This window comes from Schistocerca gregaria, unplaced genomic scaffold, assembly GCF_023897955.1.
Source record: "Schistocerca gregaria isolate iqSchGreg1 unplaced genomic scaffold, iqSchGreg1.2 ptg000066l, whole genome shotgun sequence".
Lineage (NCBI taxonomy): Eukaryota > Metazoa > Arthropoda > Insecta > Orthoptera > Acrididae > Schistocerca > Schistocerca gregaria.
Genome location: NW_026061707.1, coordinates 14,753,699 through 14,770,190, shown reverse-complemented (window position 1 = coordinate 14,770,190; position 16,492 = coordinate 14,753,699). Strand labels below are relative to the sequence as shown.

The following is a 16,492-nucleotide window of genomic DNA, read 5'->3' as shown; positions in this document are numbered from 1 at the left end:
AATGAGATGTTAATCGTTTCCCAAGATATCTAGTTTCTTAAGAAAAAATTTAATTTTTTAAAGTTATTTGTTTTTATTTAATTTTTTAAGTAAAAATATTAACTTATTTATTCTTTAAGGGATAAGCTTTGAAATTAATAACCTATAATTTATTTTATAGAAATATAATAGTAAGCTTTTAACCAGCTATCTTTAAGATTACGTTTTAGTTCATTATTTTTTATTTTGATTTTATAAATATTTTAGGTTTTTTATTAAGATTATTAATTTAATTTTAAAATTTTTGTAATAATGATAGAATTAGTATATTTATTTGTATGAAATTTTTACCTTGTGAACTTATTATAAGGAACTAGGCAAAATTGATTTCCGCCTGTTTATCAAAAACATGTCCTCTTGTTTATATTTTGAGGTCTGGCCTGCTCACTGAGCGTATTTTTAAAGAGCCGCGGTATTTTGACCGTGCAAAGGTAGCATAATCATTAGTCTCTTAATTAGTGGCTGGAATGAATGGCTTGACGAGAAATCAACTGTCTCTTAATAAATTTTTGAATTTAACTTTTGAGTCAAAAGGCTTAAATTCTTCTTTAGGACGAGAAGACCCCATAGAGCTTGACATTTTACTTTTATATAGTTTTTTGTTTGTCTTTCTATATTTAATGATGATGTTTTGTTGGGGTGACATGAAGAATAGATAAACTCTTCATTATTATATCATTTATTTATGTTTGTTATTTTGATCCATAATTTATGATCATAAGATTAAGTTACCTTAGGGATAACAGCGTAATTGTTTTTGAGAGCTCATATCGACAAAGCAGATTGCGACCTCGATGTTGGATTAAGAAAAATTTTGGGTGCAGGAGCCCAATGATTAGGTCTGTTCGACCTTTAAATTCTTACATGATCTGAGTTCAGACCGGCGTGAGCCAGGTCGGTTTCTATCCTAAGATTGTTAATCCATATTAGTACGAAAGGACCATATGGTTAAAATATTTTTTGTTATATTGATTAATATTAATTTATTTACTATTTTGACAGATTAATGTGTTGAATTTAGAATTCATTTATGTAGATTTTTTCTACAAATAGTATTGATACTTTATGATTTATTTATATTTATTTTGAATTTTCTTTTATTGGTTATTTGTGTTTTAATTAGTGTTGCCTTTTTAACTTTATTAGAGCGTAAGGTTTTAGGTTATAATCAGATTCGAAAGGGTCCAAATAAGGTAGGTTTTGTTGGAATTCCTCAGCCATTTAGAGATGCTATTAAGTTAATTTGTAAGGAGCAGCCAATTCCTATTATATCTAATTACCTACTTTATTATTTTTCCCCTGTTTTTAATTTAAGGATTTCTTTAGCCGTTTGAGTAATTTTTCCTTATTTAACTTATATGTGTTCTTTTTCTTATGGATTTTTATTTTTTTTATGTTGTACTAGATTAGGTGTTTATACTGTTATAATTGCTGGTTGATCTTCTAATTCAAATTATTCATTATTAGGTTCTCTTCGTTCTGTTGCTCAAACAATTTCTTATGAAGTTAGTTTAGCTTTAATTTTATTGTCTTTAATTATTTTAATTGGTAGTTTTAATATGTTTGATTTTATAAACTATCAGCTTTATTGTTGATATATTATTATTTCTTTTCCTTTAGCTTTAGCTTGTTTTGCTTCTTGCTTAGCTGAAACTAATCATACTCCTTTTGATTTTGCTGAAGGGGAATCTGAGTTAGTTTCAGTATTTAATATTGAGTATGGTGCGGGTGGTTTTACTTTAATTTTTTTAGCTGAATATACTAGAATTGTCTTCATAAGAATGTTATTGGCTTTAATTTTTTGGGCGGTGATTTTTATTCTTTTATATTTTTTATTAAGCTTGCTATTATATCTTTTGGTTTTATTTGGGTTCGTGGAACATTACCACGGTTCCGTTATGATAAATTAATGTACTTAGCTTGAAAAAGTTTTTTACCTTTATCTTTGAATTTTTTTATTTTCTTTGTTGGGTTAAAGATTTTATTTATCTCATTTGTTTAGTGAAATTTTTTGAGAAAAGTTAATAGAAGAGTTAAACTTCTAATTTTATGTTTTCAAAACATATGCTTTTCCTAAGCTAATTAACTTTATTCCTTAATTAATTTATCTCATGCGTTTGCGACATGGACATTAATTAAGAAATATGTGAAGTAAATAATTGTTAAGATTTGACCTGTTATAATATAAGGTTCTTCAACAGGACGTTTAGCAATTCACGTTAGTAAGCATACAACAACTACAATAATTCAGAATAAAATTTGATTAATAGGGTAAAATTGAATGCCTCGGAATGGTGTTTTATTATAAAATGGTAAAATTATTAAGATTCTAATTGATAAAAATATTGCCATAACACCTCCTAACTTATTAGGGATAGATCGTAGAATTGCATATGCAAATAGGAAATATCATTCTGGTTGAATGTGAACTGGTGTTACTAATGGGTTGGCAGGTACAAAGTTATCTGGATCTCCTAATAGGTAAGGATTAATTAAACATAGTATAATTAATAATGATGTTATTATTACAAATGTAATAGAATCCTTAAAGGTAAAGTATGGATGGAATGGAATTTTTTCAATATCTCCATTTAGTCCAAGAGGATTATTAGATCCTGTTTGGTGAAGAAAAAATAAATGAATTGCTGCTATAGCAGCAATAATAAATGGTAATACAAAATGGAATGTGAAGAATCGATTTAATGTTGCATTATCAACAGCGAATCCTCCTCATACTCATTGGACTAAATCTGTTCCTAAGTATGGGATTGCTGATAATAAATTAGTAATTACTGTTGCACCTCAAAAAGATATTTGGCCTCAGGGTAAGACAATTCCTATAAATGCAGTTGCTATAACTAAAAATAAAATCACTGTACCAATTATTCAGGTATGTATATATATATAAGATCCATAGTAAATTCCCCGTCCTACATGTAAGTAAATACAAATAAAAAATATAGATGCTCCATTTGCGTGTAAGGTTCGGATAATTCAACCATTATTTACGTCTCGGCAGATGTGTACTACACTACTGAATGCTATTTCAATATTTGATGTATAATGTATAGCTAAAAATAGTCCAGTTACGATTTGAATTACCAAACATAACCCTAATAGGGATCAAAAATTTCATCAAAATGAAATATTTGTTGGGGCAGGTAAGTCAATTAAAGAGTTATTAATAATTTTAATTAAAGGATGTCTTAATCGTAAGGGTTTATTCATTAGTAATTATCTTATTTTACGAATAAGTCCCTGATTAATATTGGTGATTTTAACAACTGCTAGTAGTGCTAAAAATAAATAAATTATTATTATTATTGTAATAATGAATGTTGGTCTATTATATAATTTTTCTAAAGATATTGTTATTTCTTGATAATTGATTGAATTATCAATATTTATAGTTTCGGTGTTTTTGAAAAAGTCTATAAATATAGATATATCTAGAATAATTAATATTAATATGATAAATACTCACATTATTAATGTAATAATTATAGTGATTGATTTAGGCTGAAATATTTCGTTTGATGCAATTCTTGTAATGTAAATAAATAATACTAGTATACCACCAAGAAATGTTAAAAATAAAATATATGATAATCAATATCTTTCTATTATTGTTCCTGTTATTAATCCAACTAGGAAGGTTTGAAGGATAATAAAAAGCATTATTGATATTGGGTGTCTTAATTTAATAAAATTAATATTTATTACATTTGATAATGATATAATTATTATTTTGATCATTTCAGGGGTTAGTTTATTTAAAATACCGGTTTTGGGGACCGATGATGGAAGCTTTTCCACCTCTGAAGTTTTAAAAGTGGGGGCTGGACTTATTTCCGGTTTACAAGACCGGCGTTTTTTTAAACTATTAAAACTAATGTTTATATTCTCTATTTTTACTTCTTTATTGATTTATTTTGCTGGTGTTTATGTTTTTTCTTCTAAACGTAAACATTTATTAATGGTTCTTTTGAGATTAGAATATATTGTTCTTTCTTTATTTATGTTAGTTATTGTTTTTCTTATTGAGTTTGATTATGATTATTTTTTTCCTGTTATTTTTTTAGTTTTTTCTGTTTGTGAGGGTGCTTTAGGTCTTTCTATTTTAGTTTCAATAATTCGTTCTCATGGTAATGATTTTTTTAATTCTTTTGGTTTATCTTTATGTTAAAGTATTTATTTATAACTATTTTTTTGATCCCTCTTTGTTTATTAAATAATTGTTGATGGTTGGTTCATTCTTTAATGTTTCTGTCGGGTTTTGTTTTTATAATTTGTGTTTATTCATATGCTGATTTGAATATCATTAGATATTATTTTGGTATTGATTATTTTTCTTTTAGTTTAATTTTACTTAGTTTTTGGATTTGTTCTTTAATAATCACTGCTAGAGGTTCAGTTTATTTAAGTTCATATCATTCTAATTTTTTTGTTTTTATGGTTTTGATTTTAATAATTATGCTTTATTGTTCATTTGCTAGATTAAGTCTTCTTTCTTTTTATATTTTTTTTTGAGGCTAGATTAGTTCCTACTTTACTTTTAATTTTGGGTTGGGGTTATCAACCTGAGCGTTTGCAGGCTGGTGTTTATTTAATTTTTTATACTTTGGTTGCTAGATTACCTTTATTATTAGTTTTATTTAAGGTTTATGATTTTTCTAATACTTTATATTTTCCTTTATTGGTTGATTTTGGTTCTTATTATTTTATGTTTTATGTATTTATAATTTTGGCTTTTTTAGTTAAGATACCTATGTTTTTGGTTCATTTATGACTTCCTAAGACTCATGTAGAGGCCCCTATTTCAGGTAGAATAATTCTTGCTGGTGTTTTATTAAAGTTAGGTGGTTATGGTATTTTTCGTGTTATAAAGGTTATTTCTTATTTGGGTTTAAAGTTTAATTATTTTTGATTGTCTTTAGGTTTATCTGGGGGTGTTATTGTAAGATTTATTTGATTTCGTCAGGTTGATTTAAAGTCTTTAATTGCATATTCTTCTGTTGCTCATATAAGAATGGTTATTGGTGGATTGATGACTATGAATTGATGAGGTTGTGTAGGTTCTCTTTCTCTAATGGTTGGTCATGGTTTATGTTCTTCTGGTTTATTTTGTTTATCTAATATTATTTATGAACGTTTAGGTAGACGAAGATTATTAATTAACAAGGGTATAATTAATTTGATGCCAAGAATGGCTTTATGATGATTTCTTTTAAGATCATCAAATATGGCTGCTCCTCCTTCTTTAAATTTGGTAGGTGAAATTAGATTATTAAATAGAATTATATCTTGATCTTCTTTTAGATTCTTTGCTTTGATTTTTTTATCTTTTTTTAGAGCTGTTTATACTTTGTATATATATTCTTATTCTCAGCATGGGAATTATTATTCTGGTGTTTATACTTGTTCTCTTGGTTATTTTCGTGAATATCATCTTTTACTTTTACATTGATTGCCTTTAAATATTCTCTGTTTAAAGGGTGAATATTTCTTTGTTTAGTTTGCTTAAGTATTTTAATTAAAAATATTGTTTTGTGGAATCAATGATATGAAGTTTTTCATCTTAGGCCGTGAATTTATTTTCTATTTGTTCTTTGAGTTTTTTTTCTTTGTTTATTTCGAGAACTATAATTTTTATTTTAGGTATTTATTATTTAATAATTGATTATAGAGTTTTTGTTGAGTGAGAGCTTTTCAATTTAAATGGTTCTATAGTTGTTATAACTTTAATTTTGGATTGAATATCTCTTATTTTTATATCTTTTGTTATATATATTTCTTCTTTGGTTATTTATTATAGAGAGGATTATATATCTGGTGAAAAGAATATAAATCGTTTTATTATTATTGTTTTAATATTTATTCTTTCTATAGGTTTTTTAATTATTAGTCCTAATTTAATTAGAATTTTATTAGGTTGAGATGGTTTAGGTTTAGTTTCTTATTGTTTAGTTATTTATTATCAAAATGTAAAATCTTATAGTGCTGGTATATTAACTGCACTTTGTAATCGTATTGGTGATGTTGCTATTTTAATTTCTATTGCATGAATGTTAAATTTTGGTGGTTGAAATTATATTTATTATTATGATTTTATTTAAATTCTTTTGAAATAAAGCTCATTACTATATTAATTGTTTTAGCAGCTATAACTAAGAGAGCTCAGATTCCTTTCTCTTCATGACTTCCTGCTGCTATAGCAGCTCCTACTCCTGTTTCTGCTTTAGTTCATTCTTCTACTCTTGTTACTGCTGGTGTTTATTTATTAATTCGTTTTAGACCAATATTGGATACTTATAATTGTGGTTGATTTTTACTTTTAATTGGTTGTATAACTATATTTATGGCTGGATTGGGCGCTAATTTTGAGTTTGATTTAAAGAAGATTATTGCTCTTTCTACTTTAAGACAACTTGGTTTAATAATAAGAATTTTGGCTATAGGTTATCCAAAGCTTGCATTTTTTCATTTATTGGCTCATGCTTTATTTAAGGCATTATTATTTATATGTGCAGGTTCAATAATTCATAATTTGAAGGATTCTCAGGATATTCGTTTTATAGGATCAATTGTTAATTTCATACCTTTAACTTCAGTTTGTTTTAATGTTTCTAGTTTATCTTTGTGTGGAATACCTTTTTTAGCGGGATTTTATTCAAAGGATTTAATTCTTGAGATGGTTTGTTTAAGATGAATTAATTGTTTAAATTTTTTCTTTATTTTTTTTCTACTGGTTTAACTGCTTCTTATTCTTTTCGTTTGTTTTATTATTCAATATCTGGTGATAATAATTTTTATTCTAGATTTTCTTTTGATGATAAGGGTTATTATATTTCATTTGGAATAATTGGTCTATTGTTTGTTGCTGTTTTTGGTGGTAGTCTTTTATCTTGATTAATTTTTCCTATTCCTCATGTGATTGCTTTACCTTATTATTTAAAGTTTTTACCTATTACAGTTGTTATTTTAGGTGCTTATTTAGGTTATCTTATTTCTAATTTTGATTTTTCTCATAATTTATTTTCTTTAAGTATACTTTCTTTTGTTAGATTTGCTGGTTCTATATGATTTATACCTTTTCTTTCAACTAAGTTTATTAGATATATTCCTTTAAAAATAGGTTATTATTCATCTAAGTCATTTGATTATGGTTGAGGTGAATTACTTGGTGGTCAAGGTTTATATAGATTATTTATTTATTTAATTGGTTATATTCAAGGTTGATATGATTCTAATTTCAAGATTTATCTTTTAACTTTTATTTTTTGAATATTTATTTTGGTAATATTGTTTTTCGTTTACTTAAATAGCTTATAATTAGAGCGTGACACTGAAGATGTTAAGGAAGTATTTTTACTTTTAAGTATTTATAAATATAGATATAATATTTTTACAGTTAAAATGAAATGTTTTATTTAAACTATATAAATTTTAGAAATGTTAACGGAGTTTAACCGCTAATATAAAAAGTTAGCAGCTTTCATATTGGCTTTACATTTCCTTAATTGGAACTATTATAGTTCAATTATATTATTAACAGTAATACGCCTCTTTTTGGCTTCAATTAATAAGAATAAGGGTAGTACATACCAATCTTCCAGGTCGAAACTGACTGCAATATTTCGCTTCTTATTCTATTTAAGGTTGATTGATAATATCAATACTTTTTGAATGCAACCCAAATGTTATATTTAACTACAACCCTTTATTCTGCTCATTGTAATGCTCCTTGGTTTCATTCATGGTATAGTCCTCCTAATAGAACTACAATAAAAAATATTGTTGATACTGTTCAGATTATAATGTCTGAAGTTTTAAAAATAATTACAATTGGTAGAATTAGTGCAGTTTCTACATCAAAAATTAAAAAGATTACTGCAATTAGGAAGAATCGTATTGAGAATGGTATTCGTGCTGATCTTTTTGGATCAAACCCACATTCAAATGGTGATCTTTTTTCTCGATCATTAATTAATTTTTTTGATAGTGTTGTTGCCAGGATTATAACAATTATTGGAATAATAAATCTAATGAAAACTCTTGTTGATAGAATTAGAATTGTTTTTCTTGATTTATATCAAGCTTTCTGATTGGAAGTCAAATGTACTATTTATACTAGAAAAACAATTATCTACCTCATCAATAAATAGAGATATATAAGAATAATCATACTACGTCTACGAAGTGTCAGTATCATGCTGCTGCTTCAAATCCAAAGTGATGTCTTGGTGAAAATTGATTTATTGAGTGTCGAAGTAGACATGTTGATAAAAAGATTGTTCCAATAATTACGTGTAAACCATGGAATCCTGTTGCAACAAAGAATGTTGATCCATAAACTGCATCTGCAATGGTAAAAGGTGCTTCTCAATATTCATATGCTTGAAGTATTGTAAAGTATAGTCCTAATAACACTGTGAAGAATAATCCTTGTAGTGCTTGAGTATGATTAGATTCCATTAAACTATGATGTGCTCATGTTACTGTTACTCCTGATGCTAAAAGAATAGCTGTATTAAGTAATGGAATTTGTATAGGGTTAAAGGGTTGAATTCCTATTGGAGGTCATAGTATTCCTAGTTCAATTGTTGGTGCTAATCTTCTTCTAAAGAATGCTCAAAAAAAAGAAACGAAAAATAATACCTCTGATGCAATAAATAAAATTATTCCTCATCGTAATCCAATTGATACAAATCCTGTATGTAATCCTTGATATGTTCCTTCTCGTACTACATCTCGTCATCATTGAATTATAGTTAGTAGGGTAATTCCAAATCCAATTATGAATAAGTTAATATTAAATAGGTGGAATCATTTTGCTAGTCCTGATACTAGGACTATTGCTCCAATTGCTCCTGTTAATGGTCAAGGTCTATAGTCTACTAAGTGGAATGGGTGGTTTGAGTGAGTTGTTAACATAGGTTTAATATACTTCTCTAGAATATAGAGTTCTTAGAATTGAGAAAACATAGGCTTGAATTATTGCTACTGCTGATTCTAGAATTAATAGAAGTATTTGTCCAATAATTAGTAATGAGATTAAGTTTATTGCTATAGATGGTCCTGTGTTTCCTAATAAGGTTAATAATAAGTGTCCTGCAATTATATTTGCTGCCAACCGTACTGCTAATGTACCTGGTCGAATAACATTACTAATTGTTTCAATTAGTACTATAAATGATATTAATGCAGGCGGTGTACCTTGTGGTACAAGGTGTGTAAATATATGATTAGTATGGTTAATTCATCCAAATAATATAAATCTTAGCCATATAGGTAGGGCAATTGCAAATGTTAATGCTAAATGTCTTGTTCTAGTAAAAATATAAGGGAATAATCCTATGAAATTGTTAAATAATATTATAATAAAAATTGAGATGAAAATGAATGTTGTTCCATTAAATGATTTTGGTCCAAGAAGTGTTTTAAATTCATTATGTAAGGTTAAATTTAGTTTATTTCAGATAATGTTAATTCGTGATGGTGTAAGTCAAAATAGTGATGGGATTAATAATAGTCCTAGAAATGTTCTAGTTCAATTTAATGATAAATTAAAGATGTTAGTTGATGGGTCAAATGTTGAGAATAGATTTGTTATCATTTTCAATTTAAGTTTTTTATTTCAATTGTTCCTTTTTCTGCTCTTTTAATAAGGTTAGGTTTAAATGAGAAGAAGTTTATTTGATTAAACAAGATTAATGTAGCTGAAAATATAATGAATAGTGAGAATCATATAAGAGGGGATATTTGAGGGATTTGGATATAATTTCCTCATCAGAAGTAGTCGTTAATTTACTATTATTTGGTTTAAGAGACCATTACTTACTTTCAGTCATCTGATGAATTTCAAGGTGTACTAATTTTTTTTAGTTACTTTAGATTGACACTCTAATGTTATTTATTTTAACTAACTCCTTAAATTATCTTAGATAATCACTTAATAAATAAATTTACTGAAGTTCTTTCAATTACAATTGGTATAAATCTGTGGTTTGCTCCACAGATTTCTGAGCATTGTCCAAAGAATAATCCAGGTCGATTTATTGTGAATGTTCCTTGATTTAACCGACCTGGCGTTGCATCAATTTTAACCCCTAATGCAGGAACTGCTCATGAGTGTAGAACATCTGATGCTCTTGTTAATACTCGTACTTCTGTATTTATTGGTAGGATTGTTCGGTTATCTACATCTAGTAGTCGGAATCCATCATTTTCTAGGTCTTGTTCTGGTGTTATATAAGTGTCAAATTCTACGTCTAAAGTCCTTAGTATAATGAAATTAAGGTTGATGTTGAAATCAATGCTATTGTTGAAATTATTACTGTTATAGGAAGAATGATTCTTGATTTTTGGGACTTTATCTTTATAGATCACGAATTTTCTGTGTATGATATAATTAGAGCTGAGAATCTAATACGTATATAGTAGTAGAGTGTAATTGTAGTTAATACAACTATAATAGTTATAATAGTTGTTATATTGTTTTCTATTAATGATTGTATTACAATTCATTTTGGTAAGAATCCAAGGAATGGTGGTAGTCCACCTAAAGATAATAAAGATAAGAATATTATGAATTTAATTTCGGTTTTTATATTTCTGGCTGAATAAATTTGATTTATGAAAAATAAATTTATTTGCTTAAATAATATAACTATAATTAATCTTAATAGTGAGTAAATAATTAAGTATAGTTCTCAGATGTTTTCTCTGACTGTTAATGATCTAATTATTCAACCTAGATGTCTGATTGATGAATATGCTAAAAGTTGTCGTAAGGATGTTTGATTTAAACCTCCTATTGCCCCAATAATAATTCTTAAGATAATAATTGTTCAAATAAAAGTTCTTAATTGAATACAATAAGATAAGACCATTATTGGGGCGATTTTTTGTCATGTTATTAATGTTAAACAATTATTTCATCTTGATGCTCCTATAACTTCTGGAAATCAGAAATGGAAAGGTGCAGCTCCAATCTTTAATAATAGTCTAGATCTAATTATTATTGATGGGATAAATTCTGTTTCCCATCCCATGGGATATTTTTTTTGAATCAGCAAAATTGAAAATAATAATATTGTCGATGCTATTGCTTGGACAATAAAATATTTAATTGATGATTCATTTATTATTATATTTTTATTTCTTGTTAGGAGCGGAATAAATGAAAGTAAGTTGATCTCAAGTCCTATTCAAACCCCAAATCAGGAATTTGATGAAATGGACAGGATCGTTCCTATCATTAATGTTGATAGGAAGAGAAGTTTTGTAGAGTTGTTGGTCATTAAAAAGGAGAGGATTGATACCTCTATAAATGGGGTATGAACCCATTAGCTTGTTTAGCTTACCTTTTTACATTAAGGTGTATGATGCACGTTAGTTTTTGATACTAAAGGAGGTAGTTTAAATCTATCTTATGTAATTTTAATGAAGGTAATTTTATTTACTTTATTTACCCTATCAAGGTAACCCTTTAATCAGGCAGTTCATTTATTTAATATATAAATCGAAAGTTTTTTTTTGAAATTCTTTTATGTATTATTTTGTTTCATTAGGATTAATTTATCCTGCTCATTTTATTTTTTATATATATATATATAATAAATAATTTATATTAAGATATTACATTTAATTGAAATTAAAGTATTATAAGTTCATCTTACCATTATCAATTGATTATTTTAATGCAATTATTTACCTAGGATTATAGCTACTTATGTTTTTAGCTTAAAATAGGTTATTATAATATAATATATACAATAATATGTAATTTAATATTTAATATTATTACAATTGGATATAATAAATAAAATTATTAATTTAAATATAAAATATTATAATTAATATAAATAATTAAATTAACTATAATAATATAATTATGTAAATTATCTATAATTAGATTATTTAACTAATATATATGAAAGTTAACTTTATATAAAAAAATAATTCATATTAATAACATATTATATTAAATTACATAATTGTATAAAATATATTTATTATATTATTTAATCTTTCTTTATTTATTAGTGCTAAGAAAGATTAAATAAGAAAGAATATAATACATTTATTGCTATACATGTTCCATATTAATCTTTAATTATATATAATAGAGAAGTTGTTGTGGTCATACATAGGGGCGTTTCTTTTTTTTTTTGTTAATGTTTGTGGTTTTTTCTTTTTTTTTCTTTAAATATTTGAATCTTTTATTTTTTCCTGAATTAATAGATTTAAAATTTTCTTATTTTTTATTTTTAAAAGTTATATTCTTGCTTGTTTATTCACTTTTTCTTTGTATTATATGTAAGTTTTGTTAGACTAAATGTTCTTTTTGCAGTAATTTGATTTAATTATCAAGTGATTTTGGATTTAGCAATTGATTTAGTATCGGCATAATTCGTGCCAGCAGCTGCGGTTATACGATTGATACAAGTGAATATTATTGGTTAAAACAGTTGTTTATATTATAAGGGTTGAAATATAAATTTGTAAGGTGAAATGTTAAAATTAATTTGTGGCCCTTTTTATGAATCTGTGAAATTTAAATAATAAACTAGGATTAGATACCCTATTATTTTAAATGTTAATTATATTTACCAGGGTACTATTAGTTAAGGTCTTTAAACCCAAAGAATTTGGCGGTATCTCATTCCATTCAGAGGAACCTACCCCATGATTGATAATACACGATTTACTCTACTTAATTTATTTGTTTGTATATCTCCGTTATCAGAGAATCTTTTTAGAGTTATAATTCTCAAGATTTATAATTATAAAATATTTCAGGTCAAGGTGCAGCTTATAGTTAAGAGGAGGTGGGTTACAATAGATTTTTGTTTCTAACGGATTTGATAGTGAAATACTGTTAATGAAGGTGGATTTGATAGTAATTTAATTTATTTAATTTAACTGATATTGGCTCTGAGATGTGTACACATCGCCCGTCGCTCTCATTATTGATTATTCTATTTTATTTTAAAGTAGCTTCAATTTAGATGAGATAAGTCGTAACATAGTAGATGTACTGGAAAGTGTATCTAGGAAGAGTTTCAAGATATAACTTATTAGTAAAGTGTTTCATTTACACTGAAAATTTTTCTGTGCAAATCAGGATATCTTGATTATTTATTTTATTATATTTATTTTTTGTTTATTTAATTATTTAATATAAATAATTTTATTGTATTTTTGTCTTAGTATATTTTATAGAATTGATTTTTTAAATTATAGTTTATTGGTGTAATGTAAGTGTTTTATGAAATATAAAAAGTTAGCAGCTTTCATATTGGCTTTACATTTCCTTAATTGGAACTATTATAGTTCAATTATATTATTAACAGTAATACGCCTCTTTTTGGCTTCAATTAATAAGAATAAGGGTAGTACATACCAATCTTCCAGGTCGAAACTGACTGCAATATTTCGCTTCTTACTCTATTTAAGGTTGATTGATAATATCAATACTTTTTGAATGCAAAGGTAAGCTAAACAAGCTAATGGGTTCATACCCCATTTATAGAGGTATCAATCCTCTCCTTTTTAATGACCAACAACTCTACAAAACTGCTCTTCCTATCAACATTAATGATAGGAACGATCCTGTCCATTTCATCAAATTCCTGATTTGGGGTTTGAATAGGACTTGAGATCAACTTACTTTCATTTATTCTGCTCCTAACAAGAAATAAAAATATAATAATAAATGAATCATCAATTAAATATTTTATTGTCCAAGCAATAGCATCGACAATATTATTATTTTCAATTTTGCTGATTCAAATAAAATATCCCATGGGATGGGAAACAGAATTTATCCCATCAATAATAATTAGATCTAGACTATTATTAAAGATTGGAGCTGCACCTTTCCAATTCTGATTTCCAGAAGTTATAGGAGCATCAAGATGAAATAATTGTTTAACATTAATAACATGACAAAAAATCGCCCCAATAATGGTCTTATCTTATTGTATTCAATTAAGAACTTTTATTTGAACAATTATTATCTTAAGAATTATTATTGGGGCAATAGGAGGTTTAAATCAAACATCCTTACGACAACTTTTAGCATATTCATCAATCAGACATCTAGGTTGAATAATTAGATCATTAACAGTCAGAGAAAACATCTGAGAACTATACTTCATTATTTACTCACTATTAAGATTAATTATAGTTTTAATTTTTAAGCAAATAAATTTATTTTTCATAAATCAAATTTATTCAGCCAGAAATATAAAAACCGAAATTAAATTCATAATATTCTTATCTTTATTATCTTTAGGTGGACTACCACCATTCCTTGGATTCTTACCAAAATGAATTGTAATACAATCATTAATAGAAAACAATATAACAACTATTATAACTATTATAGTTGTATTAACTACAATTACACTCTACTACTATATACGTATTAGATTCTCAGCTCTAATTATATCATACACAGAAAATTCGTGATCTATAAAGATAAAGTCCCAAAAATCAAGAATCATTCTTCCTATAACAGTAATAATTTCAACAATAGGATTGATTTCAACATCAACCTTAATTTCATTATACTAAGGACTTAAGTTAATCAAACTAATAACCTTCAAAGTTATAATTAAAAGAATAATCTTTTAGGCCTTAGTAAAATTTTACACCTCTAGAATTGCAGTCTAGAATCATAATTGAATATAAGACCTAAATATGATAAGAGAGAAAACATCTCATAAGTAGATTTACAGTCTACCACCTAAAATTCAGCCATCTTACCGCAAAAATGATTATTCTCAACAAACCATAAGGACATTGGTACTTTATACTTCATATTTGGAGCATGAGCAGGAATAGTAGGAACATCAATAAGAATACTTATTCGTGCTGAACTTGGCCAACCCAGATCTCTAATTGGGGATGACCAGATTTATAATGTTATTATTACAGCTCACGCATTCGTAATAATTTTCTTTATAGTAATACCTATTATAATTGGTGGATTTGGTAATTGACTTGTTCCACTAATAATTGGTGCACCAGATATAGCATTTCCACGAATAAATAATATAAGTTTTTGATTACTACCACCTTCACTAACCCTTCTTCTTACATCTTCTATAGTAGATAATGGTGCTGGTACAGGATGAACAGTTTACCCTCCTCTAGCAGGAGCTATTGCACACGGGGGTGCATCTGTAGATCTAGCTATTTTTTCACTGCACTTAGCAGGTGTATCATCTATTCTTGGTGCAGTGAATTTCATTACAACAGCAATTAATATACGATCAGAAAGTATAACTTTAGATCAAACACCTTTATTTGTATGATCTGTAGCTATTACAGCATTACTTCTCCTTCTTTCACTTCCAGTTTTAGCAGGAGCTATTACTATATTATTAACAGATCGAAATTTAAATACATCATTGTTTGACCCTGCAGGAGGGGGTGACCCAATTCTATATCAACATCTATTTTGATTCTTTGGACACCCAGAAGTTTATATTTTAATTCTACCGGGGTTCGGAATTATTTCACATATTGTATGTCAAGAAAGAGGAAAAATTGAATCATTTGGAACATTAGGTATAATTTATGCTATACTATCAATTGGACTAATAGGATTTATTGTATGAGCACATCATATATTTACAGTAGGAATGGATGTTGACACACGAGCATATTTTACATCAGCAACAATAATTATTGCTGTACCTACAGGAATTAAGGTATTTAGATGATTAGCTACATTATATGGAACTAAATTCAAGTTCAATCCACCATTATTATGAGCTCTAGGATTTATTTTCCTATTTACAATTGGTGGATTAACAGGATTAGTATTAGCAAATTCATCACTTGATATTGTATTACATGATACATATTATGTAGTAGCCCACTTTCATTATGTATTATCTATAGGAGCAGTATTTGCAATTATAGGAGGTGTCATTCAATGATATCCACTATTTACAGGATTAACTATAAATAATACATGATTAAAAATCCAATTTACAATTATATTCATTGGAGTAAATTTAACATTCTTTCCTCAACACTTCCTAGGATTAGCAGGAATACCTCGACGATACTCTGACTACCCAGACGCATATACATCATGACACGTAGTATCAAGAATTGGGTCTACAATTTCTATTGTAGGAATCATTATATTCATTGTAATTATATGAGAAAGAATGATTACAAACCGAGCAATTATATTTAGAGCTAACATAAGAAGATCAACAGAATGACTACAAAATAACCCTCCTGCAGAACATAGTTACTCAGAATTACCATTAATCTCTAGATTCTAATATGGCAGATTAGTGCAGTAGATTTAAGCTCTACAAATAAAGGTTTGACCTTTTATTAGAAAATATTTATTAATGGCAACATGATCAAATTTATCTCTTCAAGATGGAGCTTCACCATTAATGGAGCAATTATCATTCTT

At 26.9% G+C, this 16,492-nt stretch overlaps 1 long non-coding RNA gene across 1 annotated transcript in view; it reads right to left on the bottom strand.

Annotated features, from left to right (window-relative positions):
• The window catches only part of LOC126301330 (uncharacterized), a 106,416-nt gene that overhangs the window by 71,289 nt on the left and 18,635 nt on the right, over positions 1 to 16,492 (bottom strand). The window lies entirely within an intron of this gene.